The sequence below is a fragment of the Melanotaenia boesemani genome, chromosome 22, assembly GCF_017639745.1.
Source record: "Melanotaenia boesemani isolate fMelBoe1 chromosome 22, fMelBoe1.pri, whole genome shotgun sequence".
Taxonomy (NCBI): Eukaryota; Metazoa; Chordata; class Actinopteri; order Atheriniformes; family Melanotaeniidae; genus Melanotaenia; species Melanotaenia boesemani.
The window spans coordinates 7368773-7388516 of NC_055703.1; the positions used below are offsets into that span (position 1 = coordinate 7368773).

Below are 19744 nucleotides of genomic sequence, written 5' to 3' on the forward strand. Positions count from 1 at the left end.
TAGCACAAAACCATAGCTAATTTGTGTACATTCACCCACGGGCGGACACTTCAGCTGCTCTCAAGGAACTAAGTGATCTTTTGCACACACATGAGTGCTCCCATCCTAATGCTGTGATGATAGTAGCGGGTGATTTTAATAACTGCAATCTTAAAACTGTCCTTCCAACTACTACCAGCATGTGAAACATTCTACCAGAGGATCACGGATCTTAGATCATTGTTACAGTAATGCAAAGTCAGCTTATCGCTCCATTCCTAGACCTGCTTTTGGAAAATCTGATCACTCCTCCATTCTTCTTCTTTCTACATACATTCAGAGGAGTAGACAAATAAAGCCAATAATACGTGCTGAACTAAAGACAGTGAAATTCAGTTACAAGGTTGTTTTGATGCCACGGATTGGTCTGTCTTCCGGTCAGAAGACCTTGATGAATACTGTGATGTGGTGACTGGATACATAAACTTTTGAATTGACTGTTGTGTCCCACGGAAGGTTATTAAAAAACATCCCAGTCAAAAACCTTGGATCACCTCAGATGTGAGAATGAAATTAAAGGAACGAGCAGCGGCTTTTAAATGCCTATAAGCAGGCCAGATATTCTTTGGAGCGGTCTATCAAAGCCGCAAAGCGATCCTACGGAGACAAGATAGAAGGATATTTTAAAGAGGACAACCCACAGCGCATGTGGATGAGACTGAACTCTATCACCTCCTGGAAACAGAGAGGAGAGCACATCATTGCTTTTGACCACTCTGCCAAATGACCGCAAATTAGTTTTATTGCATGTTTGAAACTGAGATTAAGGAGTCTGCTGTCCTCTCCTCTCTTTGTTGTGAGGAGGGTGATTTTGATTGTCAATCAGCAGGATGTAATGAGAGTCCTGTCCAGGACCAAGGTGAGTCAAGCCCCTGGTCCAGATGGCATTCCTCCTTGTGTTCTTAGAATGTGTTCAAAGCAACTTGCTCCTGTTTTAACTCACCTGTATAATATGTCACTTAGAAACTGCACTGTTCCACTTAGCTTAGTCTGTGATCATACCAGGGCCTAAGAAGACACCTGTGAAGTGCCTTGATGACTATCGGCCAGTGGCCTTAACTTCTGTTTTAAATAAAACTTTTGAACGACTGGTGTTGGACTATATTAAAGAACAGGTTCCTGTGTCTGCGGACCCACTGCAGTTTGCCTATAGACAAAACAGAAGCGTTGACAATGCCATTTCCTTTGCTCTGAACTCTGTATATAAACATTTAGATAAAGGAAAATCTTATGCAAGGATGCTTTTATAGACTATAGCTCTGCTTTTAAGTCTCTGGTTCCTGTGAAGCTCATTCACAAACTGAAATCTCTTGGATTTGGTGATGGCATCTCCAAATGGATTTTAAACATTTTAACTTGCAGACCACATACGGTCAAAATTAGTGGCTGTGTATCTGATGAACTTTGTGTGAACACCGGCTCCCCACAAGGTTGTATTCTAAGTCCTTTGCTCTTCACTCTGTACACATATGACTGTGCTGCTACTCATCCTAACAATCTGATTGTCAAGTATGCAGACTGTACCACTGTTATCGGTCTTATCAGTTCAAAGGATGAATCACATTACAGAGCATAGGTAGAAAATGTTGTCTGTTGGAGTGAGGAAAACAACCTTGTTCTGAACACTTCTAAAACCTGTGAACTGGTTGTTGATTTTAGTCTGTGTAAGAAGAACAACAACAAACCTGTTGTCATTTATGATTCTGAGGTACAAATAGTTGATAGATGGAAGTTTCTGGGTGTCACTCTGTCCAAAGATCTATGCTGGCAGTCAATCACTGGTAACATTGCAAAAAAAGCTTGCCAGCGTCTCTTCTTTTTAAGGAAATTAAAAGAATTCACTTAAAACAAAACTATTCTTTTAAACTTTTATTGGTGTAGTATTGAAAGTCTTCTTACCAGCTCCATCACTGTGTGGTTTAGTAACCTCACTGTGAAAGAAAAGAAAACTTTAAACATAGTGGTTCACTCTGCTTAACGGACGATAAGTTGGGACCTACCAGTCCTGGAGAACATATACAAATCCAGACTCTTAACAAGAGCTTTAAAGATCATCAATGATCCCTCTGACCGCCCTGCTACGAAGATGTTTGACCTCTTGCCCTCAGGGAAACGATATCGTGCTATCAAATGCGCTACATCTCGTCATTCTAAAAGTTTTTTTTCCACAAGCTGTCATGACTTTGAACAATGTACTCTGAAATGCCACAGACATGCATTTTACTGTTTTTGTTACTTTTACTGCTTTTTATTTATATAGTGTTTTATATGGTGTTTTTTTTTTTTATTCATTTAGTGTTTTATTGTTATTAGTATTATGCGTTTTAGGATGTGTCTATGTGTTGTATTCTTAGCCTCGTGGTTGTTTGTTTTGTCTGTTAAATGTGACAATGCACTTTGAGTTGCAACTGTTTTTTCCAATGTGGCTTTCTTCTGCAAATGGCAAAAAAACTAAATTAAATTAAACTAAACTAAACTAAACTAGAGCACTCAGTGGTGCAAAATACTATGCACATGCACCGTGTGAAAAAGTCAGTAGCCTGTAGCAGGTATTGATTGGACCAGTGTGATTTTGCATGCAACCATGATGAAAATTGTATAATATTGAGATTTTGTATATGTTGCCATTTTTGTTTAAATCATTCAGTGATGTCCCTTTTTTTTAAAATGAAGATATATTGACGTTTTAAATGCACTTGGAAGCCCCCTAGTGGTAGGAAACCCAATACAGCATGGGAAATGTAACTAAAATAACTTAGAAGCTTAGGGTTCAGTAATAGCATATATACTTTAATTGGCCATATACTTAAGAAAATCCAAATATATGTTCCAATGCATTATTAATTCAGGTGCTTGAGCTGTCACAGTTCATATGGCTACAGTTAGTTATTTTTGGAAGTGAAGAAAATATGTTATCTTCATATTGTATGACCTTTTCTAAATGTAAGCTCTCATAAGCTTAATCTTACTAAATTTCTTGCATATTCAAAATGCAAAACTAGTAGACATACAGCCATTTTTACATGTATAAAAAGCTTTACACCTGATGATATGTGGTGTTTTCTTTAATTACTATGTGCTAGAGTGTGTTTCCATCATATATTTCAAAATCATCTGTCTACCATATGTGAATATTATTAGACAAAGCAGCTTTGATGTGATTCTGCCCATAAACCCCGGACCAGTTTTCCATCATTTCGTTCCTCATGAAACCAACCCTTGGCAACATTTTAAAAAGCAATAAAACTACCACAGATGATTATCTCTTTTCATCTATTATACAACACAAATGTGTCAACATGGTGATAATTATAAGAAATTTAACTGTGGAACTGCATGGGGAGTGGGTCAACATAATTACAGCTATCTTAAACGCTTGCTTTATTGCCATTTTTAAGTATTCATGCTCTGTGGTTGATGTGCGAATACATGGTGAGACTGATCAGAGTAATAAAACCTCACAAAGAGGAAAAATGGAGGATTATTCTAAGGAGTCAGTACAACCTGGCTACATCAACTTTACAATAAATGTACGAGTCATTTTGTAGTTAGAGACGTAACATATTTAGTTTTGTTGAAATCCGCAAGTATTCATTCTGTTTTTCTCTATTCTGAGATGAAGAAGAAGTAAGCTGAAATATTGGTACAATTCCAGTTTGGAAAATAGAAAAAAAGGGAAGACAGAAAAAAAGCCCTTATTCACCCAGATTACTTCAATTGACCACCATGTATTTTCTGCATTTAGTTTAATTACATGAATCTGTGAACACTGTTGGGAAAATTATTTCAATTGGATTTTTTTTTTTGTTTTGTTTTGTTTTTATTTAAAAAGAAGAAGAAATAAACTTTGAGTTTAATGTAGTAATACCTTGCTTTGGGCATTCCTGTAATTTGTTGTTGTTGACTGTAAATGGCCAGGATGTTTTGGCTTATTCATGGGGATGATTGAGCAGAGTTAAGAGCAGAATTGTCAGAAAATTTGCCATTACTTAATATATATCTCTCTGGTAATCTTGAGAGAGAATGCAGTTGAAATGTTAAATAAGATTATGTATTGTATTCTCTCATCAATAATAATGTTATTTCTACATGTCACCATGGTCATGTGTAAAATAGTGTCTTTGAAGTTTGTGGTTACCTTGTAAAAAGAATGTATTTTACTTCAAACCATGGTTGTTTCGTAATTCTCCCCAAGTATTGTTGATGTATAAACATTAGGATAGGGAGTGGAGAGGTTAGAAAAGTGGACTTGCTCCAGGACTAAGTTTTCCAACCAGCAAGAAACCACTAAGGGCATATGAGCAAGACCCTTAATTGGATATTGTACATGACGACCCAGTGCTTCTAGCAGTCGTAACTAGTGTTTGGTCAAAAGCAGAGGACTAATTTTAGTATGTCCTCCCCGTGATATATATTGACAAAGACTTCTTCAGCATTTTAATCAGCAACCTTAAGCTAATGCAACACTTTTAAGGGCAAACATCTAAACATTGTGGAACGCACCCATCAAAGCTTATACCTTAGTCTCTTTAAGAACCTGTGATCTGACTTAAAGATGACTGTGCACCCTCAGTACCTAACCAGCACAAAGAAACTGATGCAATTTTGTCATGAAGTATTGGCAAATATCCCACTAGATGTTCCAAACTTGACGTCCCATCCCAGGAGACTTGCTGCTTAATTGGTCTAGAGGGGGGCTCTACAAATTATTGACTTGTGTATGTTTGTTTCATAATTGAACTAAATTCCTTTCAGTGGAAGGCGTGTTGTGTTCATAAAATGACAAATGATAAATTCACCACAAAGCAATTTCAGTTTGAGGTTATGAGGCTACAGAATAGGGAAAATGTCAAAGGAGGTGAATAGTATGCAAGACACTTTAATTACTTGTGTTCAGCTTCATTACTTCAGGTAATAAGGGCCAAAAAAAAAAGCTGAAAGCTCAACATTTGCAAAGTTCACACTCAAACAGCTAATTCATTTTAGCTCTGGCTTTGTAAAGTCAAAGATGATTAAAAACAATTTAGGGCATTTTTTTATAAAATAGGAAGAAATATGATTAAATCTGATATTGATATATGCCATTCTTGCACTGCGGTAAGATTTAATAAACTACTAAAAACAATTTTTTACAACACAGTCTGGAGATATAAAAAAAAGAAGAAGAAAAAAACAACTTTTGACTTTGTGGGATTATTATGTAAAACTTTTTTTTTCTTATTAAGTGTGTGTGTGTGTGTGTGCGTGCGTGCGTGCGTATGCTTTGATTTTGTTTTTTATAAACTTGAGTGTGTAATTTCTTTTGTTTTAAAGATGCATAAACTGTTGTTTTTTTACTATGTAAAGCATTTTGTGCTGCTGTTATGCATGCTTTATATTACAATTTGATTTGATTTATTTTGTGTGTACTGTTAGAGACAGTGATTGGAGTTTTATAATGCAGTGTATTGTTTGCAGTGCTACGTCAGATTTTTCATTAGACTGACGGCATTCAATTCAGATTTTCCTCATACTAGAATGGGAATGTTAGAGTTCGAGCCCTCTACGATTGCTGTTGTGACTTAAATTAGAGAGACCAGGGTGTCTATTGACTAGGGGTGTTGAATTTAATTGTTTCTACAATGCATCAGACTAGTACGGATGTGGACGATTCTGCATCAATGCAGCAAATAAACATAATTGATTTTAAGTAATGTAACGTACATATAATGTATATAGATTTGTGCTCAGTGGCACCTAGACTCTGGAACTTTCTTCCTTTGTACTTGAGATCAGTGGACTCTCTAGTCGCTTTGAAAAGTCAGTTTTAAATTCTGCTTTTTATTATATTTTTTGTTTGCTTTTACGTTGTTGGCGCTTGTGAAGCACTTTGTGATTTCATATCTTGAGCAGTTCTAGCTTGCTCTCGTGGCGTGATCTAGTCTGCAGCAACAGCTCGGCAGATCCAAGGCTGAATCCGTTTTGAAACTTTAAGGAAATCATAAAATTAAGAAACGTACACATCACATACAGTAATCAAGTAACATTACGCACAAAATGGTAAGCTGATAAGTTAACATAAGGCTAACATTTATGGAAAATACCACTGGCAAGCTAGCAGTAAGCATGCACAAATGGACTAAAGGGATTTAAACAAATTTGTCCATCAACATATGTTTACCTCAACAAAATTCTCTGTGTTCAGTTACAAACTGAGTAGAAAACCTACAGGCAAATGTTTTTGGCCATAAAGGAGAAAATGGAAAACCCATTAACTTCCATATTCTGTCTGAAGTGTCTATGGAAAGACTGAAGGGACAAAATATACCGCTTTACTGTCAGAAATCTTGCTACTAGAGGGCTGTTTAACCATTTTGAATAAAGAATGTCACAGTATAGTTATGTTTCTGGATTTTTCGGCAATGAAAAAATAAAGTTCAATAATGAAGTGGAAACGTCACTGTTTACACGTTTATGATGTTGGTCAATGTCAGGACATTCAGATTGATTTCAGAAATAATTACAAATAAACAGGGAGTTCATAATTATCTGACTGCTTGTATTTATTGATGCAGAAAGTAGCAGTGTGCAGTGATAAAGATAATTGGCGATGCAAAATGTAGTGATGCATGGTGATGCATCATTGAATCGAATCGAACTGTTGAAAAGATAATTGTGATCTAATCAAATTTTGAGACTAGTGAAGCTGCACAACCCTTCTATTGAGATGTGGTAGATTTTCCCAAACCACAATTATTCCAAACCACAATCTATTTCTCATCCTTACAAAGTTTTTTGGTTTTAAACACAGAACCAAATTATGTTGTTGTCTGAAGCTAAGTAAAAAGTTACAATTACAGTTACAATTACAGTTAACCAGTCAATCAGGCAACTGAAAGGGACAATGTAAGAAGAATGTACTTTTTTCTTAAAGCAGTGCTGCCAAACGTTTTGCACTTTAGCACCTCCTAACAAAGCCTAATTCAGCATCTGTCTTGCATCCTATATCTTCTCTAAGCTCTAGTAAGTCAGTGCAATGATACTCTGGCTTCTTCCCTCTTTTTCTTTCCCTCGCTTCCAATAATGTTGTCTTGCATTTCGTTATTGAATCAGTCATGCTGTGCATTCAAAAGAACCAGTGTTGAAATTCAGTTGCTGGTGATGTGGTGCCATAAAGCAAAACACAGCTGTCAAGTGATGCACTGGGCTGGGAAAGAAAAAAATGTGCGGTTTCTCGGCCTTGGGACATTGCAGAGTAATGGCGGCTTCAGGAATGTACAAAATGAATGCCAGTGTGCCGTTTAAATTAGTCAGAAGCACAAAGATTTAAGCTCAGAAACATACGTAGCATTGCTTTAAGTATGATTGTTTTTCCAGACCTAACCAAGTAATGTTATTGTCTAAAGCAAACCAAGACATGATAAAGGTGTATTAGTAAAGTATTGAAAAACTAACTACATTTACCACCCTACTTACCAAAATCTGCAATTGCCCTGTGAGATGGCATACAGTAGCATATTGGCATATGAGGCCTGAAAGCTCAAACTACCACACACAGTGTGCCATTAGAGTTATACTAGACTGGAATGTTTTTTCTTCCTTTTTTAATTTTTATTTTTTGGACACCTGCCGTTTTATTTGAAAGTTTTGAAAGGTTTTCCTCAGGAAGAGAAATCCAGCATCCTGAAATGCTTTTATTTTGCTTATCTGCAGTTTTGCTGTAAACGACTGGTACTAATCATATGTATGTATGTATGATATTGTCATGTGCCTGATACTAAATTATTAAGTTATTATTATTAATAAGTTAGCAACTTATTAGCTAATTATTAAGTTAGCAACTTCCAAATGTATGCTCTCAGGCAACGAAACATAATTTCCTGTTATATGTCTCCTAAACTAATTTGTTTTACACCTTGGTTCTTATTGTTTTTTCATAAAGGATATATGCCACATTCATTTCCAACAAACACTTAGTGGTTGGTACAATAATAACTCCCCTGAGGATTTGACTGTTGAAATCTTAACACCCTTCAAGACAAGAAACACAAGCATCTATTAAACAGAAGAAAATTACAGTAAATGCCATCTTTAATTGGTAGTTTTGCACCTTCAGCACATTTTTGTGCTTTTTTATGAACTTTGACTGTAACACTGTCTTACTGCTGTGAGCATGTCTTAGTAACCTCTCCAGCTACACTCGGCCTTTATTCCATGCAGAGCAACAAAAGTAACTTTTATATTAAATTGCAGGCTGTGCAGACAAAAAAAAAATTGATATGCCTGCAGTGTCTATAAAGCTGCTGAAGGCCTGTTATCAATGCACCTTCATTCCATCAGCAGTACAGTTTTGGCACACATCACTACCTCAGATGTTAAATTGGCCGATTCTTAGTGTGAGCAGAGCACGTTGAAGGACTGCACTATATCCCTCAAACAGTACCTTACAAATGACAGCCTCTTTCTCCCTTTTTAATTCAAAATTGCAGCTTAGTGAACACAAGCACATATGGGATACTAATCTTGCTATTACTCACATGACTAAATCAAGGGGAAGTCTACATGAAGTGTTATAATATGCACTCAGATAAAAGATGGTAAAGATGTAAAACCAATGCGTACTGTCACTTTTACTTTGCTGTTTTTTTTTTTTTATTTTAACAGTGAATCATATTAATAATTAATAATCAAGCAGCAATTCAAACAGCCGCCTTAGCTAAGATCTTCAGCATAATTTAGAGGTTATCTGTCCTGCTTGAATTTTAAATGTTGTTCAACACTTGATGTCTCAAAAATCACCAGGAGGGAGAAATAATGAGATATACCAATTTAAAGGATCACACAGTGCCAAAGAATATGCCATTAGGTTGTTATAACAGAGCTTTTTAATGAATACATGTATGGGTAAAATACCTCATGTGCTACTCATTTACTTCTAAGTACTTCTACTTTTTTATTACCAGGGGAGCTCAACAGGATAAAGCATATGCATAAATGAAAAGCACATGAGCACGAGTCTTCCAGTTGTAGCAATCATCACCACCCTAAGTCCTTGGAGGATGTCATACAGCTATGCCACCCCTCCAACTGCCAAGACAGGGTCTTGGCAGTCTGCAGCCTCTTGGCAATCAATGCTCATTTTTACTCACTTGCCCACACCCCTCACATTGATCTGTTTCGCCTGAGACGTCTTTCATGCAGGCAGAACTGTTTTTATATCCTCTCTGGAGCACAGATGGCCGACATGGAAACACAAGAGAGGACTTGGTGTTTTAGGTCCTTAATAGTGGGAGAAGCAGGAAATCAGGGGAGAAAACTGGGCAATTGAGGCCACTGGCAGTGTCTCAGTAGATGGACTAAATGATAAAGTCCCAATGACTTGTGGGTGGATAGATAATGTTGTAGTGGGTGGTTTTAGTGCTATAGATGTCAAATACTAAGTCCATACACTAGGGCTTTGAGGGATGGATGGAAACAAGGTGCCAGAAGAGGTGTGGCTCTGAAGATCACTGCCACAAGCTGACACAGAAGGTCCAGTTAAAATTTTCTGTTTAATTTAATTTAAAAAATATGACGAGGATCTCGAGGCTGCATTAAAACCAGACCTAAAGTTCAGTGGGTGTTAATTGCTGCCAGGTAATTCAATTAATTGGTAATTTGCTGCACCAAGGGCAACATAATCAACCACAGCAGGTGCACCAGTGCGATGTAAAAAGCCTTATCCTCCTGAGGATCTCAACACTGTATAAATAAGTTTAGCCATAAGTGCTGCTGTTACCTAAACATTTACTCACCTAAACATGTAAGGGTTTTTAAATAGATGGCAAGTGTTACGATCTATGTGAAAGCAGGTTTTTCTGTATTTCAGAAGCAATGTTCTGCTTATTAACAGGTTGGGACTTTACTAAACATTCATCGACATTGATACATGGGAAATGTGGAATTGTTTAAATTTGGTTTTATTCTAACAATTAATATTTCCTTTTTCTTTTTCATAAGTAAAATGCTGATATCAAAAAATGATTCACCTGCCTTTAATTACAAGTTGCTAAATAACACTTTAAGTGGAAACAGTCTTACACACACATCTATGAATACGCAGGGTTGATAAATAAGGGCCCCTGTTCTTAGGGGTGTGAATTAACCTTTGACACAATATATTGTACAGATTCAATAGACAATGAGTTTATGCTTGTTGGTATCACATATTGTGCCACAATATGAGTTCAGTTTAATTAGATTTAGGATTCAGCAATTTTTACCAAACAAAATCACATGTTGATTTAACACAATTAAAATATCACAATATAATTTTATTCCTGAGTACTTTCAGTCATTTTAATTAAAGCAGGATATTAGCAGGACATTGAAGCAGGATGTAGCATAAATCTTACTCTTATTTTGAGTCTCAAACCAAACATATTTGGAAGTGAGTTATTATAACCAAGCTAGTACATTCTAAATTTATCAAAGTTGCACACGATGCCTTTGGATCTTGGAATTTCCCTCATGAAATGTAAAGGTAGACATTTTTAATTGTTAGCATAACATAAATGTAATGATGTTCTTTCTTAATCATGTCTTTCAAATAATTACTGTAGCGATGTTTGATATATATATATATATTTTTTTTTTCATTTTCATTACACCACTTATAATTTCTACAAAGTAACCAACAGGAAACTATTCCCCCAAACATTCACACTCAGTGGTCTCTCTGACATTGACATGTCTTTTCAAAGATTACAAAAAATGAGCTCAAATTATTGCAAACTAATTCCTATTCCATCAATGAAATGCATGACGTTTTCCATATTCATCCCATCTCTTTTCATTGGTTCATCCTCCCCAATTAACCTCTATAACACTTGCTGCACTTAAAAAAGAAATACTGACATTAGGATTTTCCAAACTTCACACAAGTCCAGTAATACTTTAGATTAAATACTTTTCTCCCCACATTATGAATATACAGGTATCTAGCTAATTGTGCAGGTAATACACGTGTCATTGGTTTGACAGGCTAGTGAGACAGTTGGGTTCCATAAACGCTTGAAGATAATGAACTGCTTTAAACTTGGGTGGAATAATCGCTGTGCTCTGCATAACAATATTTATCCAGGAAGTGCCTTGAATTATATTTCAGGTAAAAGTTTAACTTCTTTATTTGGCTGCATCCACTTTTTGTAGTCTGTGACACCAAGGAGAGGGAAAGAAGAGAACAATTCTTTTGGTAAGATGAGGCACAGCTCCGTCTCTGGGCAAAAAACTTGAGTTGCCATATCAAATGAGGTCACACACTCCCCTTCGGCTTCTAATGGCAGTTATTGATGTCTCTAATAAGTTTTTTCCTTTCTGCTGGATATTAATGGACAGCGTGATTGCGGGTGGTGCTGGTGATGCCATGGGAAGCTGAACCGCAGACAAACAGGGAGACAGATGGGGAGAAAGCGAGACAGGCGGAGATTGAGGGAGAGAAAGTTGAAGAGATCCCAAGAGTTCAGTCATACTAATCCCTTTGGCCGAGAGCTGTGAGTCAATTATTCTTCATTTGTCTTTTATCCTGGCACTGCTGTCTGGGAATGGGGCTCCTCTGAGGTCTGTCAGGGACTTATTGATGCCGTCTGGCCTGAAGGGTTCACGCTATTCTGAAGACGAGACCAAACACACACAGGGTCCAAGGGTGTAATTGTGTCAGGAATAGGGGTTGATCGCTGAACGAGTTCCTCATCTGGAGTTGGAAGAATTGACATTTGAGAAAGCTATATCTTCAAAAAGAAAATGGAGTAAAGGTTGCTTGGTAGTAGTGTTGATAAAGTTGGAATTTATGGGAGAGAGATTTGTTTTGTCTTGACATGACCCAGTTGTATAATTGGATACAGCTGCTCCTGCTGACCTGTTTAGTGTATGCATACACATACATTATATATTTGAATAACATCAGAAAATCTTGATAAGGGCCTTTTTATTTTAAAGAAAACAAATGATTGTCCAATCTTAACTGAATACTTTTCGGCATAGTTCTGAGTGACTTCAAGATATCTGTAGCAGTTATTTCCTTGAAAATGAACTGGATTCCAATTTACTATCAGGATATAGCAAATCTTGACAGGTTGAAGTTACTGTATGTTTGTGGTCTTTTTGGAACAATCAGTATTCTATTGTTTGCTTTGGACAAGTGAACTGTCCGGCATGAACCGTTCGATGCTTCCGAAGTGTGTGTATATATATATTTATTTATTTATTTTTTATTTTCTTTTTTTTTTCATTTTTTTTTACCATGGTCTGGGTGAATTCTCGATTATGACTGGCTGAAGGGTGTCCATTAAAAAGTAATAATGGACACCTATGAAAGAAGTTCCGGTCAAAAAGACTTATTGTTGTAAATTATTATGCTGACTAAACGATAGTTGGTGCCCAGGCGTAATCTATCTATCTATCTGTCTGTCTGTCTGTCTGTCTGTCTGTCTGTCTGTCTGTCCGTCTGTCTGTCTGTCTGTCTGTCTGTCCGTCTGTCTGTCTGTCCGTCTGTCCGTCCGTCCGTCCGTCCGTCCGTCCGTCCGTCCATAGTAAGATTTATGCTATATCCTGCTTTAAAATCTAAAAATAGCAGCCATGACTTTCAATAATCTTTGCCTCTGGCATTCCAAAAACATTTACACGATAAGAAAAGATGGTGGTCTCTCTTTCACCTTTGAGGTGTCTAGCCTCCTCCTTGCAACAATAACTGCAGGCATTTCTATGTAAAGTTGTGCCAGTAAATCCCTACCTTTCAGGCGTGCTAAATATAGACGCAAAAATAGCCAGTGTAATCACTTTCATGTTTGGTAAATCACATTGCATGTGTTCTACGTTGATCTATTTGCATCTGATCCTCCATTTTACACATTCTGGTAGAAATGCCAATTCTTTCGGGGCAAAAATGCTAAACACATTATTATGTCTATTTAACAGACTCAGTCCTCAGCGCGCACGGTTAGTAAATCAACTGCACCAGGTTGTTGCGTGTGTTGACAAGTTTGCACACATGCAAACCTTTAGTAAATTGAGCCCGTAATCTTAGGGAGAAGTTAGAAGTCATACTGCAGCAATATTAAACTTCTACTTTTGTACTATTGTAAGTTCAAGATATGTATTTTTTTTCTCTACAACACAAGCTAAGTATTAGCCCTAGTGTTTATTTAATGAATGATTATTTTGATGCCTTTTTTATATGGGAGATGTTTTTTGTGTTTTGACAGCATACGGTAACTCTGAGTTCCATTTTTTAAAATGCAAATATAGTTGAAGTCTACTTTCTTTCCTCTAACATGCTGAATTTATTCCCCTTGCTTGCCATCGTGCTTCTCTCCCACTACTTGTACCAGTGGGAATCACAGGCTGTGTTGAATGATGGGTTCCTGCAATTTTCCCTACCATTTTCTTTTTCCAGTATAAAATTTTCTTAGCTTCTATACAATACAATACAACCATTACATCCTTCTTTGTTTTCCTTTTGAAGATTTAAGTGAAGTCATCGTTTTAACGTTTAGTTTAGCACCTCAAAAAAAAAAAAAAAATTATGTTAAAATCTCCACGGAAAAATCTTCTTTTATCTACAGTAGTGTTTCTACAAAGTGCTTTACAGTGTTATCATTTAGGCATGAAGCTGATGCAGAGGCTACAGTGACCCCATCCAGTACTCCAAACAGCCAAAAGTGTAGTGATGTATGAGAATGACTGAATAAAATATTACAATGTCATCTCATGACAATATGTATAAATAGCCATGATGAGTATGCATGTTATAAATAACACATATGGTGACATTTTTAAATGGCACATGCCATTCAAACACATTTTGTTTCTAAGGTTCCCATTGGGCAATAATAGATAACAGCAGTACACCAAAGAAGAGGCTGGTAACAACTGAACAACAAAAAGAGATTACTGTTTTTTCCCAAATTTAAACATTAAGTGCTTCACATTATCAAATGCTGAACATAGCTTTAAAGCTTACCGTGCCCCTGCTTGACACGAGGAGGACTGGTGTCAACTAATACATGCAAGTGAATGCATTATTTATTAATGTAGCCTGAAAACTGTGCAACCTTTTCTTTTTTACCTTTAGCGTGTTAGCACAAGCAGAAACTACTCATAAAAGGCACGTCAGGCATGACAGACCATGGGAAATAAACGCAGAGATTAGCAAAATAAATGTGTAACTACATGCTTACATGCTTACATGCCAAGAATCAAACCAGAAACCTTCCTGTGCAAATGTAAGTGTAAATCTCAACAAATACAATCTTTTTAAAATCTGACACTACCGAGTCTCTGCCACACATCAACACTCAGACTTACTGGAAGTTTTTCGGACACATATGGAACCAAAAAACTGAAGGTGGGCCCTGTGATGGACTTACGACCTGCCCACAGTGTGCCGGGCCCCTGATGAGAGCTGCTAGTTTTAATGCTTTAAACTCAACTCTTAGTGGGCTGCTGTAAGTAATGTTCACCACAAGATGCCATTGCACTTTCTGTGTTTGAGGCCATCTGACCATCTACAAGAAGGGAAGCCCCATACGGAGCCTGGGTCCCCGAACAAAGGTACTACAGTCATTGTGAACTGCTGTGCACAGCTTTGCAGATGCAAAAAAAATAAATAAATAAAATAATAATAATAATAATAAATACATTTTAAACAACGCAACAATTACATGGAACAAACTAAAATACAATAGTTTGTGTTTGTGCTTGTTGCTTTAACTTTGCCTTGCTGCAGAAATGAGATGAACTGAGTGGCTCTTTGTTTCCAACACTTAATGTCACGTTAACAATCAGAACTGCTTGCAGTGATTGCAAACCTGCTGTTTGAGAGGACATTGCTGTAGACATGCAGGTGATCACACCATGCCATTGTTACCACACCAGCATATTTTTGTTTAGAAATTTATGTTTTTGCATTTATGCAGCATAGTTTTTAACACAGGGATGCACGGTGGTGTGGTGGTTAGCACCACAGCCTCACAGCAAGAAGGTCGCTGGTTTGAATCTCGGCTGGGGGGAGGTTCAAACTTAAGGGCAGTGGCCTTTCTGTGTGGTGTTTGCATGTTCTCCCCGTGTATGCGTGGGTTCTCTCCGGGTACTCCGGCTTCCTCCCACCATCCAAAGACATGCATGTTAGGTTAATTGATTACTCTAAATTCTCCCTAGGAGTGTGTGCGAGTGTGAATGGTTGTTTGTCCCCTATGTGTTGGCCCTGCAATGGACTGGTGACCTGTCCAGGGTGTACCTGCCTCTCACCTGTTAATGCTGGGAAAGGCTCCAGCTTACCTGCGACCCGTAATGGACCAAGCGGTACAGAGAATGAATGAATGAGTTTTTAATACACACACACACAAAAAAAACTTCCAATATAAACTACGTGTAAAAACCTGGGAAACTTGGACTTCAAATAAGCCAAACTTGGATTGAACAGATTTATTTCACAATGAGAAAACAGAACAACCTGGTTTCCTGGAGAGGCAGTCCGACTAAGGTCATGAGGACATCAGGTTAATTGGGCCATCCAGTAAAATGAGCCATTTAAGGTTTGAGCCCCATAGTTATTTTGATTAAACAACCAATGGCTGCAAATTACTTAAAAATGTTTCTACAGTTGTATTTGACAACAAACAACTGATTGATTGGTCTATAGTTGCCATTATGGGTGGGACAATCTTCTACATCTAGCCTGAGGTGAGTGGTCCAGCAGACACATAATAAATCAGTAATAACGTAGATGTCCAAAAAAGGTTATTTATGATACATATTTAAAACTGATGGTTCAAAAGCTAAATGGCCTAAACAATTATATTTTAATGTCATGAATTCAATACAAAAATAGTCCACCACAAACAACAAAACAATACAGTGTCACACAATATTTGTTCTTAGTTTCCCAAGTAATTTACCAAAAAGTGGTGCAATTTACCTGATATCACCCTGCAAAAAGTTGCCTCTGTCAGCCAGTAGCAAAATCATGGTGCCGATGGCTTAAAAGCCTTACATTACAATATATGTCCTCTTCAACAGAAGAGCAGTTATTGTAATCTTCTTTTAGACACATCAAAGCTTTATGGGGCTTGGGGGAAGATACCATGACCACACTGTACTCCTGCTGAGTTCTTCTGAAAGCAGTGACATGAAAGCTAAATGTTTGAAAAGAACAGCCACACACCATACCTAACTCCACTTTCTGCCTTGTAGGTCTCTTCTTTTATCTTTTTTTCTATACCTTCTTTAACCTTTTTGCCGTCATTCACATTCACTCTTATGGTCAATGTAGAATCACTAATAAACTTGATTTTATTTTAGACAGTGGAAGGAAATTATGCATGCAGAGGGAGCATATAAAGTCCACATAAATATGCCTCAGCCACGATTCAACCAGGCACCGTCATGCTGTTAGATACTGGTGCCAACCAGCATGGCTTGTTTCAGATCTAAGGAAAGTTAATTAGACCAATTACTGTACCACAGATTGATTCAACCAGGATACGAATTTGCTCTTCAGTTTTACTTTCATACAGCATACAGCAGAAAAACCCAAGAGGGCGAATTTAAAGCTTACAGTGAAATTTGATTAGATGTATATGTAGAAGAGGATCAAACTAAAAATCCTTTTACACTTTAAACTTAACTGGGCTTTCGTCATCTTAACAACTTTCAGAGTGAATGTTCTGTACTGTGCACCAATTACAGAAACAGAAAATTATCTTGTGGATAGTTCTTCTGGGCCCTGAATCTTTGTTCCTAAAACAAACCAGAAGAAGTCTCTTCATCTGGATATGTTTGGCCTTTTTCTAGACTATAGATTTATGTTTGTATATTTAATATATATTTGTTGAACTTCTTGTTGGCCCTGGATCTCCATACCTCCTTTAACTGGAAGGTTAATGTCAGTATTATTATTATATTATTATAGAAGCTCCAGCCCCTCTAAAAATGGCTTAACAATGACCATGGTTTTATAAATCTATGTCTGTTATGTATGTATACCGGGATTAAGGTCAGTGGTCCAATTAAATGGCCTAAACTGTGTATAACCTATGGAGCTGCTGTACAATCTCCTGTCAAAAGTCATCATTACTGCTGGTGTTCTACCCGTCCTTTCAACAAAAAACTGGTCCAGGCTACACTCAGAGCCTGTGAACTACACCGATGTTGACTGAGCAATACATAAGGGATGACCCCAAGACATGCCTTGAAAGACCCCTCCAGTCCCCTTCCTTATTTATATAATGAGGTAGAAATACATACATAAATGTACAAGAGACATAGAAATGTAAGAAGGAAACAGATAAATAAACATCCTTAAAGAAATAAATAGAGAAGGGAAATGCAATGGGGAAGTAAATATGACTATAAATAAAAAACAGAAGTGTCAAGAAATACATTGATTAATACATTCTAGATGAAAATAAAATAACGAATGGCATTATTTTGAGGAGACAGAGAACATAAAAGAAATAAAATCCAGAAGTAAATACAGGGATAGAAAATAAAGGAAAGGCATGAAAAGACTAGTTAAATAAGTAAATACAACTGGAAATTAAGTGGCAAAGTAAATAAATTGGGGTATTAGTAAGTTTAATATGAGCAGCTGAAAATTACAATAGAAATATCAATTTGTGTCACCATATATATTATTTATTTATAATATATATATATATATATATATATATATATATATATATATATATAATTTATTTAATATTAATTAGTTAATTAAGCCACTTTTAAATTTTTGTTCGTTTTGTTCATAATTCATTATAGGTTACATTACATAGAACACAAAATATTGTATTATTTTAAGTTTTAAAGGGCAATACGGTGTCCATCAAATTTTATTTATTAAATTTAGCTGTGGCACTGATTTTCTTTTATTTTTTTAATATACAAATCTTTATATGTAAGCCAATCTGAGAACACCGTGTAAAAGTTAATTGAAATTCAGTTTAACTGTAAATAAGAAAGATTGTTTTATTTCTCATCATCTTAGTGTGTGATGTGTGTACACAGTACATATAAATATAACTCATGTATTACTATGTATTTTGCACAGCATGATCGGTGTGAACATGAGAATAGAACTGGTCTCAGTGGGCGACACAATCTGTTCCAGTGGCCTTGGGCTGATAATGAGCCTTTAAATGATGCAGCGTTGCTTTGTTTCAAACCTGCCCTAGTTAACCTTCGAATCTTGCTACATATGCAACTATAAAGGATTTATTAAACCAGCATGTCAATGACAAATCTGCTGATTTCCTCCAGGTCAAAGGGTCAGATCTATACTCCGTGTCACATATTCTATCTTTCATCTCTTCCTAACAGGAGCAGAAAGGGTAGTTTAAAAGGAGAACGCTGACAGACGGCCAACAGACGGACCAAAGGAGGGCAAGAGACAAAAGATAAAGAGAGACATCGTGCTATGAGAGAGCTCTTTGATGCATCAGTGCAACCTAAGATGAAAAGGCCATTCTTTACATCCATCCATCCCTCCATCCATCCATCCATCCATCTCCTTGTTTCTGTGACAGTGACATGGATCTGATTGACATGAGACTGATAAATGTTACTTACTGTAGCTAGCATGTCCAAGAAGCTTTAACAGTTACTATTTCATCCAATCCACCCCAAACACCAACTTTTCTACCATCCTTCACGTTATCCAAAATGTATTCCAATTCTTTGTACACCAAACGTTGTTCAACTTATTAAATTCCCCTTAATATCTGATTATCAAATGGTAAATAATGGAAGTAGACTTTAGAGGGCAAAAAGGATGCGGAGATTAAGAGAAGAATGATCTGACAAACCAAAAATGCCATCCTAATAAAACACATGCAGTTAAAACTATCACATTTCCTTTTCTTGTCATTTTTTTTTTTCTTTTCTTTTTTTAAAAGGGTGTTTTCAGCTGTAGTTTCCAACTTGGCCCACCCACGCCAAGAAACATGATTCATCAGGACAAGCACAGGCAGCAGCTGAGTGAAGAGAGACTGACCATGGAAGAAGACAAGCTATCAGAGCTGTAACACCACCTTAGCTGTCGTCACATGGGCAGCACCAGAGAAAAAAAAATTAGCAAGAGGGAAAAAGAGTGGTAAGGTGCATCTGCATTTTACAAATCTTATCACCAAATCTGGCACTTGGGCCGGTATTCAAAAGAAACCATAAAATAACTACAGAAGAAGTGAACAATCAGAGAATGTGTCAATGTAGAGAAAACAAAGAGGTTCTGCACTACTGCTGATATGGCTTAACACTGCTCGTACAAAAATGCTAATTTTGTTGTCTTCGTTTATGTTTTTAATCTCAGATTTAGCCATAAAGAAAAAAAAAAGAGTAAAAAAAACACTTAAGTCTTTTGTTGCCATGCCAACAATGGATAACGACTGCACATATCCACAGTCGGTGCAGGTCTATTTTCAACTGCACAGCTTCAAAGGAAGAGAGCTATTGCAAATAAGAAAGCTGTTATTTTAAAATCACTCATGAGTGGAGCAGCCATCAGGCTGGATGTCATCATGACCGCCATCATTATAAATATGGTCTTCAGGGGTTGTTTTCTTAAAGGCACAAACAGAAATGGTAAAGGACGGAAACTTTGCTTAAAACTTAACAACTATGTACATATGGTACAAGTTAATCACAATCTGTCCTGAATAAGTTGACATTGATGTCTAAATAAGGTGGCTTT

The 19744-nt window shown here is 36.8% G+C and overlaps 1 protein-coding gene across 1 annotated transcript in view; it reads left to right on the top strand.

Annotated features, from left to right (window-relative positions):
* Positions 1-18840, top strand: part of flrt2 (fibronectin leucine rich transmembrane protein 2) — a 172926-nt gene extending 154086 nt beyond the window's left edge. The window contains exon 2 of the transcript XR_006009033.1: positions 18376-18840. The gene's annotated coding sequence lies outside the window, so the exon portion shown is untranslated. The remainder of the gene's footprint in view (positions 1-18375) is intronic.
* The last annotated feature ends 904 nt before the right edge of the window (positions 18841-19744 follow it).